The 21,142-nt window shown below is 45.7% G+C and overlaps 1 pseudogene; it reads left to right on the top strand.

Annotated features, from left to right (window-relative positions):
- LOC113246794 (Y-box-binding protein 1-like) overlaps positions 1-6,229 on the top strand; it is an 87,799-nt pseudogene extending 81,570 nt beyond the window's left edge.
- The last annotated feature ends 14,913 nt before the right edge of the window (positions 6,230-21,142 follow it).

Raw genomic sequence — 21,142 nt, 5'->3', positions numbered from 1 at the left:
AGGCTTCCAAGGATGGCAACTTTGGGGAGGTAAATATATGGGGGGAGCTAATGCAATAAAGTTTGTGTGTGCAGGTCCATCTCGGTGTCAACTTTCTGTCTCCTTCCCAGCCATAAAACCTCCCCGGGAGAGGGGATTTATGGCAGTCCTCATTTCCCAGAAGTTTCTGCTATTATTCAGATAAGGAAAGCTCCTGGAAGGCTTCCTTCTGCATCTGTTGAATTTCAAATGCATTTAGCTCAAAATAATCATGCTGAAGTGGCATGTTGTGAGCTGGCATCCTCTGGACCCTTTCGCTCACCCTTTTGACATTTTAAGACACATCACATATTAAACACTGAGTTGGTGGCTGCGGAGGGAGATTCAGGTAAGAAGTTGGGACATTTACTCACCAGATTATTTTGAGGATTAAATTAATATTTATATAGCACATAATAAAGGTTATATAAGTATTAGTTAATATTATCATCATTATAGCATCGAGAAAAATATGGAAAGATATCAAAATGGCAACAATGGCTATCTTTGGAGTATGGGGCTGGGGGAAGTACCTTTTCTCTTTCTATTCTTCTTTATTGTTTGAATTTTCACAATAAGCATTATATGCATTTGATTATTAAAATTCCCATAATTCCCTGTTAAAAAAAAAAGAAGTTGGGACATGAGCAGTCTGTGAAGGGGGAGAAATATAGATTGGGACAAGCAGAAAAGAACACACCTAGGCACATTTCCCAAATCTTACCAAATCAGTGTCTCAGGCCTGGGAATAGGTCGATCCAGTGAAACAGTCCTGTCTCATGTTGGGTAGTAGACTTGCACCCTTCACGACACTGCGATGGTGTGTCAGGCAGAGCTGACAACGGAGAGGGCATTTGTAGCCCTCATGGTACAGACAGAGCTCAGAGGCATCGCGGGTTTAGTTCCAGACCACTGCAACACAGCAGGTTTCATAAGACAACGAGTCGAATGAATTGTTTGGCTTCCCAGTGCATATCAGAGTTACGTTCACATTCTACTGTGGTCTATTAAGTATGCAGCCGCATTATGTCTAAAACAACAATGTACATGCCTTCATTAAAAAATACTTTGTTGCTAAAAAAAGGCTAATCATCATCTGAGCTCTCTGATCACTGAGAGATCTCTGATCTCATGATCACTGATCACAGGTCACCGTAACAAATATAAGTAGTAAGGAAAAAGCTTGGAATATTGTGAGAATTAGTAAAATGTGACACAGAGACATGGAGTGTGCAAACGCTGTTGGAAAAATGGTGCCAACAGGCTTGCTCTCTGCAGGGTTGCCGCAGACCTTCCATTTGTAAAAGCACAGTATCCTCGAAGCATAATAAAGCAAAACGCAAAAGGATGAGGTATGCCTGTGGTAATTTCCAGAGAGGCAGTGTGGCCTGAAAGAGCTATCCTAGGACCCAAGCCCCCACCCTGCCCCCAGCAATGGTGGAGCAGATGCTGTTCCCAGGCTCTTTGGAATGAAGACGTGCTGTCACCCAACCATGTTGTTATTGCAGTGGTGTTTTACTCCTGATACAAGCCCTTATACAGTTCTGATATCAGAAAAGCATGTGGTGCTCCAAAGCAAACCCTTGGATGGCCCCCCGGTGTGCTCAGATTTACTTTGGTGTCTCCAGACAGTCCTTGCCTGGCAGAACCACACCTCTTAGGAAGCATCAGGAGAGATAATGGGCTCCACAGGATGGAGGCCCCGGGGCCAAAAGCTATTTACTCTCCATGTGTGGGGCTGTGTCTTTGTACATGCTTTGAGGTTGGTGAGTTTTGTTTTCCTAAATCTCTTGACTGTGTTAGCATACAGTTTGTAGACTGGAAATAGTATAGGGCTGAGCAGAATAAACAGTGTCCCTAATTCCCGTCCACTTTCAACCCAGCCATAACCCCTTAGCTGGAGATTGGGCAAATGTTTTCTCAATCCCCCTTAGGAAGAAAAAGGAAAGCAAAGAAAGGAAAGACAAAGCTTTCCTTATACCAAAACATTGCCTCCTAAGGGGCCTCCAGCGGCACATGACTTAGCGCCTCACATGCCCTGCCCTGCCAGCCCCTGGTGCCATCACCCAGCCACCAGTATTCTCCTGGTCCTGTCCCCGCCGCTCTCCTCCCATCTCAGAGCTTCAGACTCCTCTGGTCCTGTTCCCAGACCCTGAGCCCTCCTTCCTAATGAACGGAATTTCCCTGTTCCAAAAGGATTCCCTTTCCTTAAACAAGTTCTCCTGACTTGTTTTCAGATACACCACTTTCCGAAAAGGCCTCTGAGCCATTCTCTTATAAACATTTAAGAACAGATTTTGAGTGAAACTGATTTCAAATGCAATCACACTGTGTCCCCTTTTCATGGGGGTTGCGCTCCTTGTTCATGGTATAGGAGCATAGGCACCCGTGGGTGCACTCAGGACCCTGTTGGGGACAGATCAGGAATCCCACCAGACTGGTCTGCAGGCATGCTGCAGGGGACTTTTGCAGTCGTGGGGCTCTGCCAGAGAGACCAGGTTGGCTGTGGTTAACAGCAAGAACTCAGTGGGGACATAATCCTGGTGCTGATACAGCCCGGCACCGGCAGAGGTGACCTGCTAATCTCATGCCCACTTCCCCATCCTCATCAGTCTGCCTTTATTCTTCCTGTCCTTCAACAGTTCAACAAGGCTGAGAAGGGGAGTGCTGCTGCTCTATGAGGACTCTAAGTGAGGACTGGAGGCGGGATGTCCTGCTCTGGGCAGCACTTTCTGGTCACTAAGAGGACTGAGAGTCACACCGTTATTACTATGCATAATAATCGGACCTTCCCATGGGGAAGACACTGCACTAACCACCCCCTCCAGTGGCTACAGCCCCCATCACCAACCCTGCTGGTAAATTTTCCGTATCTTACTCATCATTCCCCAATGATGCTGTTCTGGTTTGTCTATTTGCTGTGGATTGTCTCCCCCATGAGGACAGAAGTCCCTCCGAAGCAGGGGCCTTGCCAAGCTTTCACTGCTGTCTTCTGGTGTCTGGAACAGTGCCTGGCCGGGAGTAAGCACCCACAGTCATTTTGGAGAGAGTGCTGTGTGGACGGGCCGCTGGTCTGAGGTGACCGAGCTGGTCCATAGCAGAGGTGAGGTTTCAGCACTGTCCTTTCTGGGCCATTGTCTGTGTTTTTCTGCACAACCACACAGCTTCCTGCTGGTGTCCACGGCTTTGCTCTTGAAAACACCTCCTGAGTCTGAGCAAGTTTCAGGGCCAGAGTTTCTAAAAAGGCCCCAGTCCTGCTCAGAGAAGGCTCAGTCCTGCTCCAGAGAGGCCAGCCAGGACTGATGATGAGTGCCACGTTCCCCTCAGCCAGAAGGACGGCACCGAGGGCAGAGGAACAGATGATGTAACACAGGGCAACATGCTACCCACATGTTCCCCCGTCACCGTGGGGCAGTGAGCTCCTGCTGGGGCTGGGCACCTCCTGCTGTCAAAATAGGAAAGACAGCAGAGCTTTGCTCTTACAGGATGTTCTTGGTTTAATTCATGCTGAAGCACAGGCAAGGACACATCTTGTCTGGGCGCCCAGCTTTGAAGGGAGCCTGCAACTTTAAATCTCCGGTGACCACCGGGCAGAGGGAAGTGCACTTGGTGCTGCCTGGGGAGGTGGGCCCAGAGGGACAGCAGAGGAGGGGCTTGGCTTTTCCTGGGGCAACGGTGGCTGACTTGGCTCTGAGACACCTGTGGGCGTCTGAGGGCTGATCTGCATTTGGGCAGGACGTCTCCCTTCTACCAGGGAGTAAGCTGCCTTGAAAAAGTAAAGACAGCTGGAACCTTTAGGTAAGAATCACTTCCCCAAATGTGGGAGATGAGACACTTGAAAGGAGAGGAGTGATGGAGAAAGAGGGAGTGAGGCCCTGGTCTCAGCCCCTCGTGTGGGAAGTTCAAGGAGCCTCAGTTCACCATTTTGAGAATAGATGTGGTGGTGGCACTAATGGGAGGCACCCCCAACTGTTTAAGATGTCCTTTCTGGCCCTGCAGGCACTGGCCACTGAGCTCCGGTCTGCAGTTGGATGCCCGTCTTGAGGGCTGCGAGTCGGGCTCTTTGTGATCACCTGCTTGAGGTTTTGGCAGGCTGTGCTACGGCAGGAGTCCTTTCCAGAAATAGGATCTGCATCAGCAAGCCTAATGCAGCAGTTAACCCACACTGAGCAGTCACTCATGTTTTGTTAGGAGATTGACCCTGTGAATGCAGACACATCATAAAACAAAACACAAACCATACCATACTACAACCCAGGAAACCCACGGGTAGCAAAGAGTGGAATTTACTGCATATAAACAGAGTTCAAAGGTAGATGCTGGACTTTAGAAGATAGAGCATCTGTGATTCCACCAACAGGAACAAATGGTGATCGGGGTAGGGGTGGACAGGGTGGCTCAGGAGAACTTATGCTTGAGTGTAAGGTCTGTACTAACAAGGATCAAAGAGTCCAAAAAGCAGAATTGACATACTAGCTTCATCACTTCAGGCTGGGTGGATTGATGGGTCACTTACATTCTTAAAAGTTAGGAGTGGCACGTTTTGTCCTACCTGCTACCTGTCCTCTCCCACTTACTACCTGCCTTATCAGCTCCCTGCCCTACCTGCTTACCTGGGTTTGGTCTTGCTTGCCGTGATTTCAGCCTCCAACTGGTGTAGCCTCAGGCAAACAAGATCAGTTCTGGGGAACTTAGAGGCAGATGCCTGATAGTAGCAGCTCCTTTATGCTAAGAATAAATAAAATACATTTTCTCTGTGTTTATTAGCATAAAATCATGCCAACATTCCTTCTTGTTCTCTGCCTAATGTGTATTTGGAGGTGAACCTCCACCAAAGGCACTTACGGCTCTGGAATTCAGATCCTCTGAGCTTCTCCCAGGCAAGGTCATCCCTCAAATCAGCTGGGTCAGAACACTCCAGACAACTTTTTGAACACAGACGGCTGTACCCCACTCTCAGGTGTCTGCTTCAGTGGGTCGCATGGGACCTAGAATTGCATTTCTTACAAGTTCCCAGGGGATGTTGATGCTGCTGGCTGGTGACCCTACTTTGAAGCTCAGAGGTGTGGACATTTGCCTAACAGAGGTCCCATCCCCTAGTTTCTCAGAATGTGACTGTGTTCTTTAAAGAGGTGTTCAGAGTTCCACTGGTAGTGGGATTTGAGATCTGATCCCAGAGAATTCGAAGCAGCCCCACCACTGCCACTGGCCAAGTTCCCATATCCCCCATCGCTCCAGCCACCACCCTCCAGTGAAAAGCCACAGCCAGCCCCAGTCATCATCCCCACAACCATGAGCACTGAAGCCCGGACCCAGCAGCCACCCACCACCCCATTCTGCCAACCCCACCCTCAACACTGCCCACATGAAGCCAGGCACTATGGACAGCCTCCCAGAGAGTGGAGGCTCAGGCAGCCTCACGTAGGTGGTGCCTATTGGTGGGGACAAGGTCACTGCAATGAAAGTAAGCAAACAGCATAATAATTGTTCAAGTAAGAAATAGGAATGACACCAAGGGAGATGTATCTGTACATCAGATTGCCATAAAGAATAACCCCAGGGAGTACCTTCACAGTGCAGGAGAGGAAGAGACTGTGGAGTTTGCTGTTGAAGGAGAAAAGTGTGACGGGCACTGGTGGAGCTCCAGTGCAGGGTGGTAAATATACAGTTCACCGTAACCATTACAGAAGCTATCCATGTCACAGGGGTCCTCCACGCAATCACCCGCACAGGTACCAGAATAGTGACAGTGAGGAAAAGAAAGAAGGGTCAGAGAGGCCGGACCCAACAGCACCAGCCCAACCGCAGGCACAGTTCCCATCTCTCTCTCTGAAGAGAGCCTATGGGATCAACCCCAGCGTTCCAACCCTCCTGAGCAGGAAGAAGGGATGGAGGGTGCTGACAACCAGGATGCAGGAGAACAAGGTAGACCAGTGAGACGGACCACATATCAGGTTATAGACCATTGTTCTGCACGGGCCCGCCTTGCCTGAGACAGCCCAGAGAGGATGACAATGAAAAAGATAAGGAAAATCAAGGAGATGAGATCCAACGTCAGCAGCACCTCAGTGTCAGTACCACCACAACTTCAATTACTGACGGAGATGCCCAGAAAACCCTAAACCACAAATTGGCAAAGAGACAAAGGCAGAGGATCCACCAGCTAAGAATTTGTCCCCCTGCCAAGGATGAGCAAGGGGGAGCTGAGTAAATGCACCATGTCTTCCATCACCTGGCTTTGTCATCCAACAAGAAGAAATGAATATGAAATTCCAGCAATAAGAAATCAACAAAAGATTGGACATAAAGACCCTAACTGCTTGCTCTTTGTCCATTGACCAGATAACTAGAATATCTGCATTATCTCCACAGCATGGAGCTTTTTAATTTTTACTAAAGATGTCTCTTTTTGGTAATGACAAACATTTTTTTTTGAAGCCTGGTTTTTCTCAATACATCTTTAAAGGTTTTTAAATTGTTTCATATCTGGTCAAGTTGAGAGTTTTAATAACCTCATTTTAAATTTGTAATAAAAGTTTACAACTTGATTTTTTCAAAAAAGTCAACAAACAGCAAACATCTATTAATAAAGATCTTAAATAATTGTCAGGAGAGAAAGAAAGAAAGAAAGAAAGAAAGAAAGAAAGAAAGAAAGAAAGAAAGAAAGAAAGAAAGAAAGAAAGAGAAAGAAAGAAAGAAAGAAAGAAAGAAAGAAAGAAAGAAAGAAAGAAGGAAGGAAGGAAGGAAGGAAGGAAGGAAGGAAGGAAGGAAGGAAGAAAGAAAGAAAGAAAGAAAGAAGGAAAGAAAGAAAGAAAGAAAAGAAGAAAGAAAGAAGAAAGAAAGAAAAAGGAAGGAAGGAAGGAAGGAAGGAAGGAAGGAAGGAAGGAAAGAAGGAAGAAAGAGAGAGATGGGGCGCCTGGGTGGCTCAGTAGTTAAGCGTCTGCCTTTGGCCCAGGGCGTGATCCCAGGGTCCTGGGATCGAGCCCTGCATTGGGCTCCCTGCTCCACTGGGAGCCTGCTTCTTCCTCTCCCACTCCCCCTGCTTGTGTTCCCTTTCTCTCTGGCTGTGTCTCTCTTTGCCAAATAAATAAATAAATAAATAAATAAATAAATAAATAAATAAAATCTTTAAAAGAAAAAAGAAGAGAGAGAGAGAGAAAGAAAGAAAGAGAAAGGGAGAGACATAGGCATACACAGAGAAGACCAAGTGAAGACACAGAGAGAGGACAGTTATCTACAGGCCTCAGGAGAAACCAGTCCTGCAGATATCTTGATCTCTCACTTCCAGCCTCCAGAAGTGTGAGGAAATTAATTTTGGTTGTTTAGCCCCTCAGTCCATAGTCCTGAGCAGACACATACACCTCCCCTCAGAGGTGGGCGGGCCATTTAAAGCCCTTGTATTCCTCACAGCATGAGGCTCAGTGCTGGATTATAATTTAGCCTCAACAAACAAGTGTCAATGACAGTAGTGACTGCAAGGACTCATTGTTAGCATGTTTGATCAAATGTGCGAGTGTCAAAACAATGCAGATACAGAGTGAAGGCAGAGGCAGGAGAGCATAAACAGAGGGGTGGTCTGTGTCTTGGCCCACTGCCGCCCATGTATGTGAGCTAACCTCTTTAGGGCTCACATGTCTCATTGTAAAATGAGGGTAATAAAGACACCATTCTCAAAAGGCTGTCCCTAGAATTTGCATAAGATAATTCAAGTCGAGAATTCGGCACAGTACCCAGAATGAAATACAGACACAATAGGAGTTGGCTATTATTCAGGTTTTTCTAATAATAATTACAGTGATAAAAAAGTACAGTCAGGTTAGGAGTATGCCTCGGCACACTGCAGAATGAAATTTGTTCTTAGAAAGATAAATCTATCTGGGAAACAAACTGAGGGCTTCAGAGGGGAGGGGGGTGGGGGAATGGTATAGGCTGGTGATGGGTAGTAAGGAGGGCATGTATTGCATGGTGCACTGGGTATTGTACGCAAGTAACGAATCATGAAATTTGACATAAAAAACTAGGGATGCACCGTATGGTGATTAACATAATATAATAAAAATATTATAAAAATAAATAAGTGAAAAAAACTTTTAAAATAAAAAAAAAAGATAAATCTAGCCACAAAGAGGCTTTGAAATTTGTTTGGAATATTTGCCTGTAGTGGAAGAATGTTGGCAAAAGCCCATCTCCATCTTTTTCTTGTCAGTCCTACAGATTACTTTGGTTCTCATTTCACAGTAATAAACGTTTGTTAGGAAATATGAAACAATCACCGAAAATTAGGTGAGATAAAAAGCTACTCAGAGCTCATGAACTAAGGTTGTGGTATTTTTATATATTTCTTTTCTGTCTTTCAAAAAATCTTTTTATAGGTACTACTTATTTGTATCCAATTTGTACCTGTACATAGTCTAAGGAGTCAAACTGCTTTACAAGGTTCCGTGCTGGGGTGGCTGCCCTCTCCCAGTCTGTGCTCCATTTGTCCGTGATCTCCTTCAACTGACGCTTCCGCTCTATCTTCCTATGTCCAAATCACATACCTGTGCTGCTACAGCGTGATTTTTCAGATCAGACATCATCTGTTGACTCTCTTTATGAAGATGGGATTTAAATCCTCTGGTTCCATTACCAGAATGGTGGTGGCGAAGGGCTTTAATCTGCACCCAACTTGCCAGATGCAGTAGACTTTACTCTCTGACTGCTCTGTCCTGGGATGCAAGACATGAAGGCAGCATGCCCAGCATCTTTATCCAGCAGGAGCCCAGTGGCCACTTCTTTTGCCTCCTCAGCCACTTGGGCTGTGGATGGCTGCCACCAGAGAAGAGCCATGCCATGCGGGGTCACCTGGATGCAGAGAAGTCACAGCTATGGTTTCCCCGCGATCTCTTACACTGTCCTGGTTATATAGGCCCGAGGCTGGTGTGCCAGTTCACAGGGTCCCCTAGAGATGAGGGGTTCTAGGGCAAGCCAGATGGACACTGTGTTCATTCCTCATTTATCTTACATCTGTCGTCTTCACAGAAGCTGTATTGTTAGAAGACAGACTCAGGTCTTCTCAGGAAGGCCAGGCCTGATACTAAACTTTTACTCATACACACAATTCTCCCTGCCTACAACACACACACACACACACACACACACACACACACACACACACACAGGTACAGATGACCACACTTCCAACCTCTTCTCAGCATAGCTGTATTGCAGTTTTGGTGAAGTCCCCATTCAATGTTTATATTCTGTGACTATGTCACTATCATTGACATGAGCCCTGTAGTAAACTATAATTGCTTTTTGTCTTCTGTGTGAATTTTTGTTTTCCCTGGAGTTCATAATTGTTTTGTTTTTTGTTTTTACTTTTCAAATTCAAATCACTAATTTATTCCCAAAATCCCCTCCAGTAGTTTAAGATATTCATGCCAGATGCTCTTTTATTTTAACAGACTTTATTTATTTATTTTTTAAATTTATTTTTCTAGCACCAAAACATTTATTTATTTATTTATTAAATGATTTTTTATTATATTATGTTAGTCACCATACAGTACATCCCTGGTTTTTGATGTAAAGTTCGATGATTCATTAGTTGCGTATAACACCCAGTGCACCATGCAATACGTGCCCTCACTACCCATCACCGGTCTATCCCAATCCCCCACCCCCCTCCCCTCTGAGGCCCTCAGTTTGTTTCTCATAGTCCATAGTCTCTCATGTTTCATTCCCCCTTCTGATTACCCCCCCTTTCTTTATCCATTTCTTCCCCTACCGATCTTCCTAGTTCTTATGTTCCATAGATGAGAGAAACCATATGATAATTGTCTTTCTCTGCTTGACTTATTTCACTTAGCATTATCTCCTCCAGTGCCGTCCATGTTTCTGCAAATGTTGAGAACTCGTTCTTTCTGATAGCTGAGTAATATTCCATTGTATATATGGACCACAACTTCTTAATCCAGTCATCTGTTGAAGGGCATCTCGGCTCCTTCCACAATTTAGCTATTGTGGACAATGCTGCTATGAACATTGGGGTGCATATGGCCCTTCTCTTCACTACGTAACGGACTTTATTTTTTTAGAGCAGTTTTAGGTTTGCAGCAAAATTGAGTGGAAAGTACAGAAAATTTCCCTATCTCCATGTCCTTGCACTTGTTCCCACATCCTCCCCAACTATCAACGTCCTGCACCAGAGTGGTACATTTGTTATGATCAATGAACCTACATCAACACACTATTATCACCCAAAGTTCACAGTTCACATTAGGGTTCACTCTTGGTGTTGTACATTCTATGGGTTTTGATAAATGTATAAAGACATCATTACAGTGTTATACAGACTAGTTTTACTGCCTTAAAACTCCTCTGTGCTCCACCTATTCATCTCTCCTTTGTACCTAACCCCTGGCAACCACCCATCCCTTTACTGTCTCCATAGTGCTGCCTTTTCCACAATGCCATATAGTTGGAAACATAGAGCATGGAGCCTTTTTGGATCAGCTTCTTTCACTTAGTAATATACATTTAAGTTTCCTCTAGGTCTTTTCATGGCTTGATAGTTCATCTCTTGTTATTGCTGAATAATATTCCATTGTGTGAATATACCACGGATTATCCATCCATCTTAGATGCTCTATAATTCCTTTCTCTTGAAGAAGTTTCCCCTAGAGCCCTTACCCCTCCATTGAGATAGAAATCTAGATCTGGTCCATGGCTGCCAACATAGCATCTTCACCTGGTGTTTGCCCTGGAAACCCCCTCTCCGGTCCTGTGTTGATTTTCTGCTTCTGAAATCTGAACATGTCTCCATGTTCTCCAATTCACTACCTCAGTTTTGTGGAGTATAAACTCTAATAGCTTCCTGAGAAAGAGAGAAGGGAAGGAATATTTCTGAAATATTGCACATTTGAAAATATCTATATTCTACATTCATACTTAATTGATTGGCTAGGTATAGAATTCTGGGTTGGAAATTATTTACTTTCAGAATTGAGAAGGCATTGATTTACATCTTCTAGTTTCCAGAGTGGCTGTGGAAAAGTTGATGCCTTGTGGCCCTTGGTTTTTTGTATAAACCTTTATGGTTTCCTTCTAGGAATTTTGGTGTGGGTCTATTTTCATCCAGTGTGTTGGACTCTTGGAGGGCTCCTTCAATCTGAAAATCCCTGTTCTCTAGCCATTTCTTTTTTACTTATTTATTTATTTATTTATTTATTTTTTATTTAATGATTTTTTATTATATTATGTTAGTCACCATACAGTGCATCCCCGGTTTCCGATGTAAAGTTCGATTATTCATTAGTTGGGTATAACACCCAGTGCACCATGCAATACGTGCCCTCCTTACTACCCATCACCAGTCTATCCCATTCCCCCACCCCCCTCCCCTCTGAGGCCCTCAGTTTGTTTCTCAGAGTCCATAGTCTCTCATGCTTCATTCCCCCTTCTGATTACCCCCCCTTTCTTTATCCCTTTCTTCCCCTACCGATCTTCCTAGTTCTTATGTTCCATAGATGAGAGAAATCATATGACAGTTGTCTTTCTCTGCTTGACTTACTTCACTTAGCATTATCTCCTCCAGTGCCATCCATGTTGCAGCAAATGTTGAGAATTCTCTAGCCATTTCTTAGCCAGATTAGCAGTATATATTCCATGAGTGTGTGTATTATGGTGCAGCTGGCTGGCTCCCCTGCTCCTGGCAGATTGAGGTGCCCCCTTCACTGCTGTGACCACCTCAGTCCTAGAGGAAGCTGAGTCACTTCCCAGGGCACATCACAAACTATTAAAAATGCTGTGCCTGCAAGTGAATTCTCCACAAAATTAAAGTAATAATAGCTTAACAGGAGCTAATAAACCCTGCAAACACCCAGGCTCCATTACACTAAATTATTGTGCTTAAAGAGAAATGCCCAGCCATTGTTAGCTACTCAAAGAAATGGGCTATTTAGGATTCCTCACTGGGCTCACCCAGCTCAGTTCCCTCATGCTCAGTTTGGGTGAGTGGCTCAGGGGTGAGCAGCTGCATTAGGAACAAGAGGCTGACCTGATAGGATTCTGTCACCTGATAGTCTGGATTTATCAGTCATCAGGCACTGAGGCTTCTCAAACACAGAGCTTGCTTCAGTTCAGGTCAATCTCTGCCCCATCAATGATATGGGCCTTTCTCCTCTAAAGAAAATCTTTTGAGTGTTTGATGGCATAATAATGGCTGCTGTTTAAGGAGAGGTATGGCACTGGGCTTTATGTATGTTGCATTTGTGACTCTGCCATGATGCTGGGCAGGTGTTATTTCCCCTCTACAAGGAATGAACCAACATCACCAAAACCTGGCAGAGATCAGATTCACATCTGGGTCTTTTTCAGTCCAAGTACCCAGTTTTCTCCACTGGGCAACACTGACCCTTGGTCAGATGCAAATGTATATGCTGGTATACAAGAAAATTTATGGGAACCTGTGAGGTGACTCGCGTGAGGGAAGGATGATGGTGGATCTCTCCCCCAGGGAAGGGGGGCTATGTCCGTTTCAGATCAAGTCATGCAGGATAGAAATCTGCTCTGTAGGTAGCATGGAGACAGTAAAAGGGGCACTGAACTGCACCCAGGGTCTGAATCAGAGTCCAGGCTCTGACACTCAGCTCCTCTGAGCCTTAGGTTTTTCATCTCAAGATGGAGGATGGAAATGTGGCCTATTTAGGGTTATGGGACTGTGTGAGGACCAAGATGAAGCAATGTGTGTGCCAAGCATTATTACTAACTGTGAAGCCCTATGTGATCACAGCCCTTCGGTGTTGGCTACGCAGCCATGAGTGAGGACCAGCTGTTCATATGGGATTGTGGTTACTTAAGTAGCTAGGTGGGTTTTCTGCCCAAATAAATGATAGTTCTTTGCTTTTCATTTCGGAAAGGAGCGACTGGCATTTCCCTGGACTGACACTGGGACTCTTGATTCTTGTGGGGTGTGAAAAGGTGCATTTTGGGACCCAGTGTGGAAAGAGCTTTCTTCTTTGGTGGGTTTGGTGCCCCTTGTGCTCCAGGCAGGATGGAGGGTAGGTCCTGGAGGAAACAGGAGGGGCTGGGCCCATCTCCTCATCCACCTTTGTCCAGTTTCACTGCTGACAGAGGCATCTGTTTCTGTGTCCATTAAGTCCATGCTCCCAAGGTCAGCAATGCCTTCCAGGTCTTATCAGCGATGAGTGACGCTGGAGAACAGGCCGGACAGGGGAGGGCGAGCTGTTTGAAAGAGCAGGATGGGAATGTTTGCAATAAGCCTTCCCAGTTTGAACTCTGAAATTTATTTGTTCTTGTTATTAATGGCAAATGCAGAATGACAAGCATGAGATGTGCTCCTGGTATTTTTACGTACACCCTTCCTGTTGCTAGCCCAAGATAGGCTAGTCAGAGTCACTGTGGATTGAGTCCTGAAAATCCTCATTGTTTTCCATGCTTTAGAAGTGACATCTCTATTTTGAGATGAGGGACCTGAGTTTACAGGAGTGAGGCAGCCTTGACAGTCAGCTGGGGGCCTTGTGGCGGGGCTGGGACCAGAGCCTGGCATGGGATGTGGAGGTTTGCTACAACAGCTGGGTTGTCTCAGTCATCTGCTATGAACTGGCACTCCTTGTTTGCCTCCTGCTCACTTGTCAGATGTGGGGTCCACACTGGGCTGGGTTGAAGAGCATCTCCCCACATTCATATTCCCTCAGAACCTCAGAATGTGACCAAGGAAGGTGACACCTCATAAAGTCATTGCAGGTGAAGTTAGTTAAGGAGGGGTACTGCTGGAGTCAGGTGGGCCTTCATCCTCACAGGAGGAGAAGAGACGCAGAGACAGACGCACACAGGGAAAAAGGCCATGTGATGATTCAGCAGAGACGGAGTGAAGCCACCAGGGGCCCCCAGAAGCTGGCAGAGGCAAGGAAGGACCCTCCCCTGGAGCCTCTGGAGGAAGTGTGTCCCTGCTGACACCTTGATTTTGGACTGGTGGACTCCAGGACTCTGAGAGGACCCATTTCTGTTGCTTTAAACCCTCTACATTTGTGGTAATTTCTCACGGCAGCCCCAGAAAGGAATACACACACTCAGCACTGTTTGGATATGAGCTGGTCAGAGTGCAGGCCTTGTTAGGTCACATCAGATGAAAGTTTTCCTTCCCTGCAACACCTGCTTTGGGGCCTGGCCCACGGTTTATATTACACATGGTTGCCCGTCCCTGGCTGCCTTTCCTACTTAGCTGGGGAGGTCATGAGTCCCACCCAAAAGTGCTCCTTCCTCTCCTTCCCCAGAAGGGAGGGAACTTCCTGGACCCTGGGTCATCAGAATCTCAGAGCACCACCCAGGGTTCCCTCCTGTGGCCTCAGAGAGGCAGATCCATGGAGGAGCCCAGCCAAGCGGCTCTCCCAGATGAGGGCAGCCTTCAGGATAGAGACAGTGAGGGGAGTCTAGCAAAAGAAAGCTAGTGCTGGGGAGCCCCATCTCTGAAGGACCCAGGTCCACTGGGGTCCCATACAACCCATCCCAGATTGGGTCGGAGTCCTATCTCCAGCATCTGTGACTTAAAGTCTGAGGAAAACTCACTGCATAGAAGGGTTTACACCATATTTGTCAGCCAACTAGAGACCCCAAATCTGTCCTGAGCTGGCGTTCCAGAACAGCCCCAGTCTGGCTTCTCTGATGTAGCCTCGTGACTATGGATGCAGGGAGAACCCCATGGAAGCTCAGTGCCTTCCCCGCCCAGAATGTGGATGATGACTGTGCTGGAGAAGGTGCTGTCTGCCAGGTTTCTCCACCGTGAAGTCACTGTGTTTCATTTTCATGGAGTCCAGCTTGCCCTCAGCAGGGAAAAGGGAACTAAACTCCCCTACCTGGAGGGGGAATACCTACACTGTAAAGGCTGCTTTTCAGCAGCAGGCTTGAGCAATGGGAATCTGAGTGAGGTAGAAGGGCCCACGGGGACCCCCAGCCTGATGAAACAGGTTCATTAGGGGACCCACCTCAAAATAGCCATAGACCCTAGCTGACCAATGGGACGTTTACACCCAGGCACAGGTACCAAAAAAGGAAAATTGCATCTGTTCCCATACCTCCTCGCCTCCCCCTGTACTAGAGCCCCCCATCACTGCCTTCTGGCAGACAGTCTCTCCTTTGTTGTCCTGCCCATAGCTCCCTTGAAGTGTATTTAATAAACTTCTAACTCCTTTGCTCTGCCTTAAGTGGATTCTGTCACCACCTGCTCCACCAGTCTCCACCTGAGATGGGGTCACTACGCACACACTTACTGGTCTGTCCTCCTCCGACTGCGCTGGCCCCACCCCATCTCTGTTTATTTTACCCTCAGCACTTAGCACTGGGGACTGCTGCTGCATATTTGGGGTTTTCTCTTTGTCTCCCCACAAAGATACCAACTCCAGGGTAGGGCAGTGGGGGTGGGACTGGGAGGTGGAGTGGGGGGAGTGGGGGAAGCACTCCTCTGAGACCATCCTTGCCAGTTGTAGACTATTCCTGGGACCTGGGGCAATCTCTATAAAGTGTTTCTGAAAAGCTGGGAGGGGGAGACCTTAAATTTAGGAATGCCAAGAGTGCCAAAGTGACAAAGTGCTGGGAACCCAGAGGCTAGTTGACCATTTTGAAATATTTATTTATTTGTTATTTATTTATTTATTTATTTATTTATTTATTTATTTGAGAGAGATAGCAAGCGAGCGAGTGAGGGCACAGGAATGTGAGTGGGAGAGGAACAGAGGGAGAGGGTGAGAGTGGCCTCCTTGTCCTTGAGTTGTGGAATAGGGAGGCCACAATCTCAAGGCAGAAAGGGCCCACTGAACTTGTCCAGATATGTAGCAGAAACCTGGCATGGGGGTGTTCAAGGCCTGATTCAGGCCCATGCGGGGATGCTGGAGCTTGCTTGGACCTGCTGCTGAAAGCTGACTGTCAAACCTTCAGGATTCTCCTGAGCCAGGCAGTAGACACAGCCACTATTACAAAGTGAATTAGAGGGGCGCCTGGGAGGTGCAGTCGTTAAGCGTCTGCCTTCGGCTCAGGGCGTGATCCCAGCGTTTTGGGATTGAGCCCCGCATCAGGCTCCTCTGCTAGGAGCCTGCTTCTTCCTCTCCCACTCCCCCTGCTTGTGTTCCCTCTCTCACTGGCTGTCTCTCTCTGTCAAATAAATAAATAAAATCTTAAAAAAAAAAAACAAAGTGAATTAGAAAAACCTCCAGTGAAATAAACTGTATTGAAACAAAGGTAATAGTTATCCAAAATTCATCCTTTCTAACTATTTTACAGTTCCATTACTGATGTGCTTCAGGTGAATTTCATCCACTGTGTCTGTCTGGTGGGAATATGTTGTGACGGTGGCTTCCTTGTGTCTCTTGCCTACCCTGCATGCAGACTCCACACTGATAGCCTGAAATTGGCCACAGTGGGAGTCAGCAAATACTACAAATCAGGACATTTTTGTGTTCTGGAGAGCTGTTTTTCAACATTTACCAGCACTACTAGCTCTACCCTAGAACTGCATCAGAATTTCTGTGATTGGGCCTGGAATTTTGTCCTTTTGAAAAGTTTCCCAGAGGATGCTGGGGTGGCCAGCCAAGCAGAGTCTGAAGAGTGGATTTGGAAAATGCTGACTGTCCATTCTTCCGGAGCTGGGATTTCTGCCAATCGATGTTCAGTTGGTGCTTGAATGCTTCCAAAGATAGGGAATTCACTATTGCAAAGCAACCGTTGAAAGACACTGTCCAGCCCATTCACTCATGGAGTGCTGGAATCTTCTCGTTGGCATCTCTGCTCAATACCACCACAGACAGAGAGCTCTCTGTCCCTAAGTAAGTCCTGTGCTGGGATTGCTCAGGCTCTTCCAGTTATTCAGTATAGTGAACAGGGTGCTGTTCCACTGCAGGTGCACCCGTCAATCCTAATTGTCCAAATTCCATGGTGTATTAATGCAGGGCTCATCTGTCCCCAGAAAAGAGCCCTCTGAATACTCGGAGACACATCTAGCCCTACTGCCTTCCCTCACATGCATTTTTTTTTCTCCAAGCCACACATTCCTGCTGCTCCAAGCCCTTCTGCTATGTATTGCTAAATTCCTGTTGAATATTATCTAGTTGGCTTGGCCAATCTTTCTAGTTCATTGAGGCTTAGGTGGTATTGATCCTGTCCACCAACCTATTACTTCTTATTTCTAGTTACAGCTAATCACCTAGTCTAAGCAGCTACAAAAGTGTTTTATGGGGTGAGACCTCTAAATAGCAACCTTTCTTGAGGCATTCAGGATGGTATTTGATTAGCAAATGTTCAGACACGTATTTATTGCTGAAAGCAATGCTCTTCTGCCAAAAGTAGTCTCCATGTTTGCAGAGAACAAAATTTAGCAAGAGAAACAAATACACTGGCAAAATGTTCCCAACTGACTACCAATCCGGAATGTGACCCTAAGGAGGATTTTTAATCATCCCCGATTCCGTGCTATGTTTCTCTCACTTTGATTCTCCTAAAAACATCTAATTTGTATTTCTGAGATGCACTTTTCCATACATCTTGGCAAGGTTAGACTTCGGATTTCATCTCTTTGCCAGTACAGATGTGTCCCTTCCCTTTGATCAATAGTTATTCCACTTGGCATGCCTCACTACTGCACGAAGTAATTGTCAGAAATTCAAAGGGGGTAAATTGATTGTTGTGTAATATCCTGAAACCCTTCAGACTGTGAAGATGGATGGAATGACATTCACGGATGCCCATAAAGTCTTCCTCTGCAGGTGGGGACCATTCTCTGACCAGGTGACTGAGGTGTGGCCAGAACAAGCCAGACATTGCACCTTTATGTCTGCCTTCTTATGTCCTTTTGAATGTCCTTGATGGGTTAGAAGGACAACCCAGGTTACAAAAAGAAGCCTTCTAAGCACACTAAGTCAGAAACACCATCTGAGTTTAGTGTTTGCTCTGTCTGGCCCACTGTGACGATTAGAAGCTTTGAGCTCTTTCAAAGGCTCTCCTCTTGGGGTGTGCTGTTGCAGGTCACCCTGGGAGGTGGGGTGTTGAATGCTTATCTCTTCACACTGCTGTCCCTGAGACACATTTCATTTCAGACCCTCCAGGACGGGGGAGGGAGGGTGAGACTGCGTAGTAGGTGCTGTGGGGATGGCAGGGAAGTTTTCACTTGCTCTGTGTTGTTGTGATCAAGGTGAGACCCTTTCAAGTCTTGGTGGGACTTCACAGTGGACTCTGTTGGTGATTTCTCCTGGGTAATGCTCACTGGGACTTCTCATCTCCTCTCCCTGGTTAAGGTCATGTACTCCCAGGCACTTGCTCCCAACAGCCCCATCCCATGTGAGCTCACTGGGATCCTACATCCCCATAGCTCCTGTGGTTCAGGTCCCATCCTTAGACATACCTGTACCAAGTTCATACATCTCTAACCCGAAACAATGGCAAAATCTTCCCTTTTAGGAGGAAAGAAAGTGCAGTGCGGGTACAGTGTCTAGGGGAGGAAAAATCAATGTTTGCTGTTTTTTTTTTAAGATTTTATTTATTTATTTGAGAGAGACAGAGAGAGATAGAGAGATAGCATGAGCAGGGGGAAGGGGAGAGAGATAAGCGGACTCCCCTCTGAGCTGGGAGCCTGATGTGGGCCTCAATCCCAGGATTCTGAGATCAGGACCTGAGCCAAAGGCAGACACTTAACCAACTGAGCTACCCAGGCACCTCCAATGTTTGTTGCTTGATGGAAAGTGTGTGTAAATGTGATGCTTCTTGGAATAAATGCACATCCTCATTATTTTGTTCCATTCTCTTTTTCTCCTCCTCTTCTGAGCTAACAGATTCAACAAAGAAACATTTGTTCATTTATTAAAAAGAATACTTTTGTGCCTCTAATATGCATTCTGGGCACAGAGGACTCAGCACAAAACATGTAACAACCCTGCCTTTGTAGTGTTTACAATAGTTTTCCTGAGAGCTGATATTTGAAAGGAGGTTATAGTCTGCTCCAAGGCTGTGTCTGACGTCTTCATCAGGAGTTATCACTTCCCTTACTTATTATGTCCTTTCTACTGTGGCAGTTGTCAGGGATTGAAGATTGGGATCCAAGTGGGCTGCCATCAGGAACTTTTCAGCAACAGTCATAGAGGTTCGGGCTTTGCAGGTAGCTAGACTTGCATGGAAATCTTGGATTTGCTCCAGGCAAGTTACTCAGTTTCTCAAAAATATGATTCCCTCACATACAGAATGGTGGTGCTTTATAAAGTACAGACAGATCTCAGAGATGTGGGTTCACTTCCAGACCACTGAAATAAAGTGAGTGAGTCAAATGAAATTTTTGGTTTTACAGTGGTTATCAAAATTATGTTTATACTATACTGGAAGTTATTGTGTGTAATAGAATTATGTCTAAAACAATGTACATACCTTAATTAAAATACTTTATTGCTAAAAAATGCTAACCATCATTGGAGCTTTCAGTGAGTCGTAATCTTTTTGCTGGTGGAGACACTTGCCTTAATGTTGATGGCTGCTGACTGATCGGGGTGGTGGCTGCTGAAGGCTGGGGTGGCTGTGGCAATTTCTTAAAATAAAACAATGAAGTCTGATGCACTAATTGACTCTTCCTTTCACAGAAGATTTCTCTGTAGCAGGTGATGCTGTTTCACAGCATTTCACCAGGAGTAGATTCCATCTCAAGAAACCACTCTTTGTTCATCTATAAGAAGTAACCCTTCATCTGTGAAAGTTTTATCATGAAATTGCAACAACTCAGACACATCATCACGCTTCACTTCTGATTCTAGTTCTTTTGCTATTTCTACCGCATCTGCAGTTATTTCGTCTACTGAAATCCTGAACCCCTCAAAGTCATCCATGAGGGTTGGAATCAACTTCTCCCAGGTCCTGTTCAATATTGATATTTTGACCTCTTTCCATGAATTATGAATGTTCTTACTGGCATTTCCATGGTGATTGTTTTCCAGAAAGATTTTTAATTAACTTTGCCAATATCTGTTACTGTCTATCGCAACTATAGCCTTAAAAAGTGTATTTCTTACATAAGTCTTAAAAGTCAAAATAACTCCTTAATCCATGGGCTGCAGGATGGATGATGTGACAGCAGACATGAAAACAACATCAATCTCACTGTACATCTCCATCAGAGCTCTTGGGTGAAGAGATGCATTGTCATGAGAGTAATATTTTGAGAGGAACCCTTTTTTCTGAGCAGTGGTCTCAACATTGGGCTTAAAATACTCAGTAAACCATGTTGTAAACAGACATGTTGTCATCCAGGTTTTGTTGTTCCAATGATAGAGCCCAGGCAGAGTAATAATTCTTAAGGGCTCTAGGGTTTTCAGAATGGTAAATGAACATTGTCTTAAGCCACCAGCTGCATGAGCCTCTAACAAGAGAGTCAGCCTGTCCTTTGAAGCTTTGAAGCCTAGGCATTGACCTCTCCTAACAATGAAATTCCTAGATGACATCTTCCAGTAGAAGGCTGTTTCCATCTACATTAGAAATCCATTGTTGAGTATAGCCACCTTCGTTGATTAACTAGATCTTCTGGAAAACTTGCTACAGCTTCTTCACCAGCTCCTGCTGCCTCTCCTTGCATTGTTCTGTTATGGAGGTGGCTTCCTTCCTTAAACCTCATGAACCAACATCTGTGAGCTTTAAACTTTTCGTCTGCAGCTTCCTCACTTCCCTCAGCCCGCACAAAATTGAAGAGAGTTAGGACCTTGTTCTAAATTAGACTTTGGTTCAAGGAATGTTGTGGCTGGTTTGACCTTCTATTCAGACCACTAAAATTTTCTCCATATCAGCAATAAGGCTGTTTTGCTTTTTTATCTTTTGTGTGTTCACTGGAGTATCACTTTTAATGTCTTTTAAGAACTTTTCCTTTGCGGACAGAGACGTGCTAGCCCTGGAAGTGAGGGCTGGGACGCCGGGTGTGGGGCGCACATCCCGGGATGCTGTAGGGTTTAGCAGCACCAACAGAAACAGAGTTAAAGTGGCCAGAAGAGCCCAGTGGAGAGAGGACTGCGATCCCTCTGTTCTGAGACAGAGGTTGGGATTAGGCTACTGCTGCTCTGACTCTCAGAAGAGCCACAGCAAACCACCAGGGAAAGCTGCAAGAGAA

This window comes from Ursus arctos, unplaced genomic scaffold (genome assembly GCF_023065955.2).
Source record: "Ursus arctos isolate Adak ecotype North America unplaced genomic scaffold, UrsArc2.0 scaffold_16, whole genome shotgun sequence".
In the NCBI taxonomy this organism is placed as follows: domain Eukaryota; kingdom Metazoa; phylum Chordata; class Mammalia; order Carnivora; family Ursidae; genus Ursus; species Ursus arctos.
Note: the sequence above shows the minus strand (reverse complement) of the source record. Positions and strands in the feature narration are given on the sequence as shown.